Here is an 11,038-nt window from a genome sequence, read left to right on the forward strand (position 1 = left end):
CTTACTTAGATCCAAATTACTTGAAACTTGAACCACATGCACATGAAGGTTTAATATATGTTCTAGGACTATAATCATGAGAAATTAAGTGCATCACATATATATTTGGTCATATGCTTAAATTCCGCCAAAACTAGGTTTTACCTAATTTTGTGCATATGTGTTCTTTGTGAACGTAGTGAACCAAATGAACTCCGATTTAAATGAAATTTCGTGTGCATCTTAGTTTCATCACTATGAACATATTTGATTTAGTAAAGTTCAAGAGAAAAGGTCATTTACACTGAGTTTGCAAAATGACTTTGAATTTACACTTAGAATTTATCGGTTTCACTATTAGTGATCAAATTGCTTGGTTGAGTGACCAAACGATTTCCGATTGTTATGAAATTTTATGTGGACATTATAATATATATAAAATGATTTATCATGCAGTAATACGAATTTTCTGGGTTGTTTTTCTAATGTAATTAGCCTATGCGCTCTATATGAAGCTCTTTGAGCTTACATGCAATTGGGGAGTTCTACCTCCTATTTCTTTGTAGGTTAATCATCATGAGGATGTTATATCACTCAGAATTCAGTTTGCTCAAGTGAATTGAAGTCCGGTTTTCAAGTATGAGCTTGGATCTCTAGAAAACCAAGAAAAACCTATGTTCATCAACCTTCCACTAAGGCATTTTGATTGATGTTTGGAATTAGCCTTGGAGCTGTATAATATGGATATATTGGTGCTGCCAAATTCAGAGTTTGAAGTCAGGATTGGAGGGACATGTTTGGTCATGTGAAGGATCTCTTATCTTCATCAAACAAGATCTTGCACATGCTTCCTTTATTGAGGTCAATGATAAGATTTTTGTGAGAAGAAAATTGATGAAGCTAAAGGACAAATGCAATGGTTGAAATTTGTAAGAGATGAGAAAGTATATTTTACAACTAGACAAGATTTAGATTATGAAGATATTCTTGAAGACTACAAGCTCCAACGGTACACTAATCTATGGCTGAGATTGAATTGTTTTGAATTATGAATGGATCAGATTACAACAAGACTTGAAGGGTTAAGATGACCATTTAAAAGGTGAATCCAATGGTTGTGCATAAGACCATATTCTTGCTTGAAACTTTTGACTTAAAAGAAGATCTTACTTGATTTTTGGAGTCAAAGATAGCTGCAAGTTGCTACACATTTTGTAGGAAATCGTTGGAGATACCAAGGCCAAGATTTGGTGTTTGATCAAATGATCAAAGATGACAAAATTGTTGGAGATACCAAGGTCAAGATTTGGTGCAAGTTTGATCAAATTGTCAAAGATGGCTGCAAGTGCACATGACAACTCAAATCTTGGAAAGCTAGACTTAGAAAATCATGCAAGTGCAACGGCTACATATTGCAAGGTTGAGATTTAATGATCTATTCATTCAATGGCCAAGATTTGCACATGTAATTGAAGGTCGAGATTTGAAGATAGAAAAAGATCCAATGGTGGAAATCACAAGAGCTTGGTAAATTATAAAGAGGGGTTCTTCCTCATTCCAACTTGGAGAAGCCAAAATTACATTGAAGAAATTCTTGCTCTCAAAGCTTTCAAGCTAGTTTGTGCCATTGAATCCAAGCTTCTACCCAAGCCACTCTAAAGGCTTCCTCACTATTTTGCTTTTGCAAAGAGGGAGTGCTTCTCATTTGGCTTCTTATTTTCAGATTCGAAAATCCTCATTATTCTTCATTTTCTATCCAACCCGTGAGGTGATATTGTGATTCTTGAGTGTTCCTCAACCCCATTTGCTTAGTGCAAACCTTGAGTGAACCATTTATACCGAACACTTGTAAAAGTCCCTTCATTGGGCAAAAACCTTGTTGAGGTTGAGTTTAAGGGAGTGCTTGAAACCCTTGGTTGTAAAGTTTGAAGATTATCTTGAAATCTTCAGTTTTAAGGGTGACCTAAAAACCCTTGTGAGTTTTGTGGAGCTCTTGAGAAAACCACATCCTTAGTGGAGGTTGAAAAATCCTAGGTTGGTGAACCTAGGTAGTAGATGTAGGAGAAGAGTCTCCGAACTACTATAAATTGCTGTGTGGATTTTCTTGATTGCATTGCTTGCTTGTTGATTGATTAAGTGTTTTGATTGCAGAATTTTCTGAACCACTAGTCTGTCCGTGCACTGTTCACATAGCTAAACTTTGAATTTTAATCTGAATTTTTGATATAGTATTCATTAGGATGTTGTGATACTGCATACCAAATTTCATTGAATTCTGACTTGATTTGCTAGGTGAAATTTGAGTTGTAAAATCTGTGTGCAGTGTGTTGTTTGAAAAAAAAAAAATCTGTTTTTGCAATTCCTTGATTATTTGATAATTTATCATTCACCATATTGTATCACATCTTGCATTGAAATGAATATTGATTAGGATAATCATTAGAGTTCAAATTTGTGTGATAATTGTTAATTGACATTGATTTCCTTTTAAATTATAAAAAGAGATTCCTATCGGAATTTGGGGACACAATTCACCCCCCCTCTTGTGTTAAGTACGATCCATCAATTGGTATCGGAGCAGGTTTGCTAAAACATAGGATTAACACCCTTATTAGCATTTTTATGACTTACACAAATTTGCATGTTGAGGCCGAAAGCCTTTCTATGGATATTCCACCTATCTTTGATGGTGACTATCCATTTTGGAAGAATAGAATGAGAATATTTATTAAATCTAGAGGCATAGACGTATGGAGGGTAGTAAAGGATGGTCCTCATTGTCCTAGTAGGAGTAGAGGAGATGAATGGACAAATAAGGACATTGAATTAATGTGCTTAAATGTTTATGCTATTAATCTCTTTCATATCTCTCTTAGTAGGTGTGGACTTGACCTCATTCCGGATGTACAAATGCAAAGCAAATTTGGGAAATGATGGAAAGAAAGTATGAAAGGTCAAATGGCGATGTGTGTCTAGTGACCAAAGTGGAGGAGACCTCTAGTGATAAAGAGGATGAAATCAAGGCCAACCTTTGCTCGGTGGCAAAGGAAGAAGAGTTATCATCCATTCCGGATGATATGGTAAATGATTCTACACTACCCACTTATGATGAATTGAGTGATGTGTATGATGAATTATGTGATGCTCATGGTGACTTAATTTCTAAATACAAGCATGCTACAAAAGAAATATCTAGGCTTGTGAAAATTGAGAAATCACATGTGGATGAGATTAATGACTTGAATGATAAGTATGTTGATCTAAATGCAAAGCATGATAATATATATTTATCTCTTGATGCTTTGATGAAAGAAAATGAAAATCTTAGAAAGCAATTATCTATGCACACTTCTAGTAGTAACATGACAAATTGTAATACTTCAAAGATTCATGATTTGGATGTCTTGCATGCTAGAGTGAATGAGTTAGAACAAGAGTTGAGAACATGGGATGAGCATGAATGTATAATTTTGAACAACTCTACTTCTTTGCAACTTGAGCTTGATGATGTGAAAGAAAAGTATAGGATGTTAGAAATTCAATTTTCTAAATTCTCTATGAGTTCATCAAAGCTTGATGAGTTGCTTGTCTCTCAAAGACACTACCTTGATAAGAGTGGACTTGGATTTGATCCTACGAAACTCAAAGAAACCTTGAGTAGTGTTGGTACCATTGCCAAGCCTTCAAAAGGCAAAGCCAAGCTAGCTTATCCCATGGGTGAGACTAGTACCTCTAGGGAAACTCATCCTAGACTAAGGAGAGTTCACCTAAGGAGGTTGTGGGTGCCAAAGGGTTTGTGTGATATTGATGTGAAAGCATATGTGAAGAATTCTTTTAATATTAATGCATATGCAATTGTGGCCACTAACCCTAAAGGATCCAAGGTTTGGATACCTAAAGCATCTTGATCACACTTTATTTAGATGTGTTATGCATTAGTTTGGGATACTAGGCTTTATTGATTTGTTTCTTTTAAAAAAAAAAAATAAAATAAAATAAAAATAATAAAAATAAAAATAAAATAAAATTGATTGAATGCTAGAACCTAAATGAAGGGGCTGCCCAAATATGATTTTTAATGATTGTCATTGAAAACGATTTTATTAGGTTATATGATGCTTGGTTGTTGTATGAGAGTTATGCATTTATACTATTTTTAATCTTTATTGAAAAAGATTGCAAATTAAGCATGAAATGCATGATATGTATGACAAAGGTTGAATATGAGAAAATCATTGAACAAATTATTTTTGTAATTTTTGTATGACAAGAAAACCTAAAGTTATCCACTTTAGGAGTTTTAATTTAAAGATGTTTTTTCTTGAATACAAAAGAAAATCTGGAGAAGTTTGATGATAAAAGTGATATTTGTATACTTCTTGATTACTTATCTCTTTCTAGTGCACACAATGCTTTTGATGCTAAGCCTAGAATGGTTAAGGAAAGTGTTTGTGTTAATTTTTATGATATAACCACACTTGAGGTCAATGTGCTTGTAGAGAAATAATTTTCAGATTTGAAGGACCTTGGACATCCCAAGGAGTTAATCTCAAATGGTACCCGTGGGGTACTTATCTTGGATGAGGATGCACCATTGGTGAAGAGCTCAAAAGAAGATAAAGATCTCAAATGATGAAGCAACACCAATTGGTGAAGAAAGTGTGCAACCCTTGGGGGAGCAACTTTAAATCAAGGAAAATATATTCAAAACATGGACAAGCACAAACACTCTAAGGAAGGAACAAATATTAAAGGAATATCATCAAGATGCTCAAACAAAAAGCTAGGAGGGTTTCGACGGTCATTTCTTAAACCTTTAAACTCCTTTGCATTATTTTTGTTAGATGCTTAACTTTAACTCAATTGCATTTGGAATGTTTGATTTTAGATGATATATGCTTTAGACATGATTAAATGATGATGATACGTGCATTAAGTTTGAATGAAGCATCATGGGTGCATATTTGCTTAATTGGTATCTCTTGTAATTTTTAATTGGATTGGAATACATTGATTATATGTGGTATGCATATGTTCTCAAATATTCATTGGTATGCATGATTGATGGGGGAGCATGCCCTAAGTCTAGGAATTCATGTTTTATCATTAATTGAAAAAGATAGAATGCATGCTAAGTTTCTTAAGTGAACTTGTTGCATCTCTATAATTTGGAAGCAATATGTGGAAGACATGACTTCTGGTGTGCTTTTATTACTATTCATGAATGCATGTATTTGGTTGGTGTCAACTCCTCTCCCTATTCCCTCTTGATTGACTACATTATAGGGAAGAGATAATGATTAGAAAAGATGCATTAAAATGACATATTCTAAATTGATATACTTTCATGCAGTATTAAGTATTTGAGCTTTTATTGACAAAACATACTTATCTTGTATCAAGCATGGTGCATCCTTAAACTAGTACTTGAACTGACATATGAAATGGTTTATAGACCAAAGTTTAAGGGGGAGTGCATTTGGCATGTTTTGGTGAGAAGTATGTATGCTACTATACTTGAAGTGAGGGGGAGCTAATATGAACATTACTTTGTACTCGATCTATAGCTCACTTCATTTGCATGATTGAAAACAATTAAGAATTTGAGTATAAAATGAGAATTTCAATTAAACCTTAAGATCTTTTTGATAATTACAAAAAGGGGGGAGAAAGAATATAGTTTTTGGATAAAGATTGTAGTTCTTAAAAAAAAAAAAAAAATGGTACATCTTTACAAAACTACATTACACATTTTGGAATCATCAAAAAGGGGGAGATTGTTGGACAAAGATTTTATTCTAGGGTATAAAGAACACTGTCTATTCCATCTGCAACAGATCCAAGTTGTACTGTGATCTCAGTGATTGCTTCGTGCAATTTATCTGGGTCATGAGTACTTGCTTGTCTACCCCATGACATATATCGAACACCTTGTATGGCATACCTTGAAACCATAAGTTGCCTTTTGTAGTCTTGAACTTTGTCGGTTGCTTTTTTAAGTCTCCTTTTGGTTTCCCTCAAAGCTTCTTGTAGAGATTCGATAGTTTTCTGGGGATCGTCCTCATATACGTCTTCCCTTATAGGGGAGAGGTTGAATCTGGGATCACCTCCACCTTCTTCTTCTTTAGAAGTAGAACCTTCATCAGTTCTAGACCTTTTTACAGGTGGAGAGTTAGGAGTATCCATCCTTGAAGATTTCTTGAGAAAGATATTGGTTTATGATGATTCTTACTTTTGAATATTTATACGAATGGAATATGAAGAGATTGTTGGACCAGGACTTAGTGTCTAGTCAACATTGTGTTTTTGATGATTGTGTATGATTGTATACTAAAATGTGTGTGAGCATGCTTTACTTGAATATATCCTAAAATGCTAGAAAACATGCTTAAATGGTTATTTGGTTAATTGTTTAATATCTTAATTGTGCATATACAAATGAAGGCTTATGCATATCTCTATGTGAATTTGGTATCTATATATTTTTGAGATAGTGCTGGAAATTAAGTTTTGAAAATAAATATACAAGGACTAAGTTAGGGTATTAATCTTCTAATGATCATAATTTATCTTACTTAGATCCAAATTACTTGAAACTTGAACCACATGCACATGAAGGTTTAATATATGTTCTAGGACTATAATCATGAGAAATTAAGTGCATCACATATATATTTGGTCATATGCTTAAATTCCGCCAAAACTAGGTTTTACCTAATTTTGTGCATATGTGTTCTTTGTGAACGTAGTGAAACAAATGAACTCCGATTTAAATGAAATTTCGTGTGCATCTTAGTTTCATCACTATGAACATATTTGATTTAGTAAAGTTCAAGAGAAAAGGTCATTTACACTGAGTTTGCAAAATGACTTTGAATTTACACTTAGAATTTATCGGTTTCACTATTAGTGATCAAATTGCTTGGTTGAGTGACCAAACGATTTCCGATTGTTATGAAATTTTATGTGGACATTCTAATATATATAAAATGATTTATCATGCAGTAATACGAATTTTCTGGGTTGTTTTTCTAATGTAATTAGCCTATGCGCTCTATATGAAGCTCTTTGAGCTTACATGCAATTGGGGAGTTCTACCTCCTATTTCTTTGTAGGTTAATCATCATGAGGATGTTATATCACTCAGAATTCAGTTTGCTCAAGTGAATTGAAGTCCGGTTTTCAAGTATGAGCTTGGATCTCTAGAAAACCAAGAAAAACCTATGTTCATCAACCTTCCACTAAGGCATTTTGATTGATGTTTGGAATTAGCCTTGGAGCTGTATAATATGGATATATTGGTGCTGCCAAATTCAGAGTTTGAAGTCAAGATTGGAGGGACATGTTTGGTCATGTGAAGGATCTCTTATCTTCATCAAACAAGATCTTGCACATGCTTCCTTTATTGAGGTCAATGATAAGATTTTTGTGAGAAGAAAATTGATGAAGCTAAAGGACAAATGCAATGGTTGAAATTTGTAAGAGATGAGAAAGTATATTTTAAAACTAGACAAGATTTAGATTATGAAGATATTCTTGAAGACTACAAGCTCCAACGGTACACTAATCTATGGCTGAGATTGAATTGTTTTGAATTATGAATGGATCAGATTACAACAAGACTTGAAGGGTTAAGATGACCATTTAAAAGGTGAATCCAATGGTTGTGCATAAGACCATATTCTTGCTTGAAACTTTTGACTTAAAAGAAGATCTTACTTGATTTTTGGAGTCAAAGATAGCTGCAAGTTGCTACACATTTTGTAGGAAATCGTTGGAGATACCAAGGCCAAGATTTGGTGTTTGATCAAATGATCAAAGATGACAAAATTGTTGGAGATACCAAGGTCAAGATTTGGTGCAAGTTTGATCAAATTGTCAAAGATGGCTGCAAGTGCACATGACAACTCAAATCTTGGAAAGCTAGACTTAGAAAATCATGCAAGTGCAACGGCTACATATTGCAAGGTTGAGATTTAATGATCTATTCATTCAATGGCCAAGATTTGCACATGTAATTGAAGGTCGAGATTTGAAGATAGAAAAAGATCCAATGGTGGAAATCACAAGAGCTTGGTAAATTATAAAGAGGGGTTCTTCCTCATTCCAACTTGGAGAAGCCAAAATTACATTGAAGAAATTCTTGCTCTCAAAGCTTTCAAGCTAGTTTGTGCCATTGAATCCAAGCTTCTACCCAAGCCACTCTAAAGGCTTCCTCACTATTTTGCTTTTGCAAAGAGGGAGTGCTTCTCATTTGGCTTCTTATTTTCAGATTCGAAAATCCTCATTATTCTTCATTTTCTATCCAACCCGTGAGGTGATATTGTGATTCTTGAGTGTTCCTCAACCCCATTTGCTTAGTGCAAACCTTGAGTGAACCATTTATACCGAACACTTGTAAAAGTCCCTTCATTGGGCAAAAACCTTGTTGAGGTTGAGTTTAAGGGAGTGCTTGAAACCCTTGGTTGTAAAGTTTGAAGATTATCTTGAAATCTTCAGTTTTAAGGGTGACCTAAAAACCCTTGTGAGTTTTGTGGAGCTCTTGAGAAAACCACATCCTTAGTGGAGGTTGAAAAATCCTAGGTTGGTGAACCTAGGTAGTAGATGTAGGAGAAGAGTCTCCGAACTACTATAAATTGCTGTGTGGATTTTCTTGATTGCATTGCTTGCTTGTTGATTGATTAAGTGTTTTGATTGCAGAATTTTCTGAACCACTAGTCTGTCCGTGCACTGTTCACATAGCTAAACTTTGAATTTTAATCTGAATTTTTGATATAGTATTCATTAGGATGTTGTGATACTGCATACCAAATTTCATTGAATTCTGACTTGATTTGCTAGGTGAAATTTGAGTTGTAAAATCTGTGTGCAGTGTGTTGTTTGAAAAAAAAAAAATCTGTTTTTGCAATTCCTTGATTATTTGATAATTGATCATTCACCATATTGTATCACATCTTGCATTGAAATGAATATTGATTAGGATAATCATTAGAGTTCAAATTTGTGTGATAATTGTTAATTGACATTGATTTCCTTTTAAATTATAAAAAGAGATTCCTATCGGAATTTGGGGACACAATTCACCCCCCCTCTTGTGTTAAGTACGATCCATCAATTGGTATCGGAGCAGGTTTGCTAAAACATAGGATTAACACCCTTATTAGCATTTTTATGACTTACACAAATTTGCATGTTGAGGCCGAAAGCCTTTCTATGGATATTCCACCTATCTTTGATGGTGACTATCCATTTTGGAAGAATAGAATGAGAATATTTATTAAATCTAGAGGCATAGACGTATGGAGGGTAGTAAAGGATGGTCCTCATTGTCCTAGTAGGAGTAGAGGAGATGAATGGACAAATAAGGACATTGAATTAATGTGCTTAAATGTTTATGCTATTAATCTCTTTCATATCTCTCTTAGTAGGTGTGGACTTGACCTCATTTCCGGATGTACAAATGCAAAGCAAATTTGGGAAATGATGGAAAGAAAGTATGAAAGGTCAAATGGCGATGTGTGTCTAGTGACCAAAGTGGAGGAGACCTCTAGTGATAAAGAGGATGAAATCAAGGCCAACCTTTGCTCGGTGGCAAAGGAAGAAGAGTTATCATCCATTCCGGATGATATGGTAAATGATTCTACACTACCCACTTATGATGAATTGAGTGATGTGTATGATGAATTATGTGATGCTCATGGTGACTTAATTTCTAAATACAAGCATGCTACAAAAGAAATATCTAGGCTTGTGAAAATTGAGAAATCACATGTGGATGAGATTAATGACTTGAATGATAAGTATGTTGATCTAAATGCAAAGCATGATAATATATATTTATCTCTTGATGCTTTGATGAAAGAAAATGAAAATCTTAGAAAGCAATTATCTATGCACACTTCTAGTAGTAACATGACAAATTGTAATACTTCAAAGATTCATGATTTGGATGTCTTGCATGCTAGAGTGAATGAGTTAGAACAAGAGTTGAGAACATGGGATGAGCATGAATGTATAATTTTGAACAACTCTACTTCTTTGCAACTTGAGCTTGATGATGTGAAAGAAAAGTATAGGATGTTAGAAATTCAATTTTCTAAATTCTCTATGAGTTCATCAAAGCTTGATGAGTTGCTTGTCTCTCAAAGACACTACCTTGATAAGAGTGGACTTGGATTTGATCCTACGAAACTCAAAGAAACCTTGAGTAGTGTTGGTACCATTGCCAAGCCTTCAAAAGGCAAAGCCAAGCTAGCTTATCCCATGGGTGAGACTAGTACCTCTAGGGAAACTCATCCTAGACTAAGGAGAGTTCACCTAAGGAGGTTGTGGGTGCCAAAGGGTTTGTGTGATATTGATGTGAAAGCATATGTGAAGAATTCTTTTAATATTAATGCATATGCAATTGTGGCCACTAACCCTAAAGGATCCAAGGTTTGGATACCTAAAGCATCTTGATCACACTTTATTTAGATGTGTTATGCATTAGTTTGGGATACTAGGCTTTATTGATTTGTTTCTTTTAAAAAAAAATAAAATAAAATAAAATAAAAATAATAAAAATAAAAATAAAATAAAATTGATTGAATGCTAGAACCTAAATGAAGGGGCTGCCCAAATATGATTTTTAATGATTGTCATTGAAAACGATTTTATTAGGTTATATGATGCTTGGTTGTTGTATGAGAGTTATGTATTTATACTATTTTTAATCTTTATTGAAAAAGATTGCAAATTAAGCATGAAATGCATGATATGTATGACAAAGGTTGAATATGAGAAAATCATTGAACAAATTATTTTTGTAATTTTTGTATGACAAGAAAACCTAAAGTTATCCACTTTAGGAGTTTTAATTTAAAGATGTTTTTTCTTGAATACAAAAGAAAATCTGGAGAAGTTTGATGATAAAAGTGATATTTGTATACTTCTTGATTACTTATCTCTTTCTAGTGCACACAATGCTTTTGATGCTAAGCCTAGAATGGTTAAGGAAAGTGTTTGTGTTAATTTTTATGATATAACCACACTTGAGGTCAATGTGCTTGTAGAGAAATAA

The sequence above is a fragment of the Tripterygium wilfordii genome, chromosome 19 (genome assembly GCF_013401445.1).
Source record: "Tripterygium wilfordii isolate XIE 37 chromosome 19, ASM1340144v1, whole genome shotgun sequence".
Classification (NCBI taxonomy): domain Eukaryota; kingdom Viridiplantae; phylum Streptophyta; class Magnoliopsida; order Celastrales; family Celastraceae; genus Tripterygium; species Tripterygium wilfordii.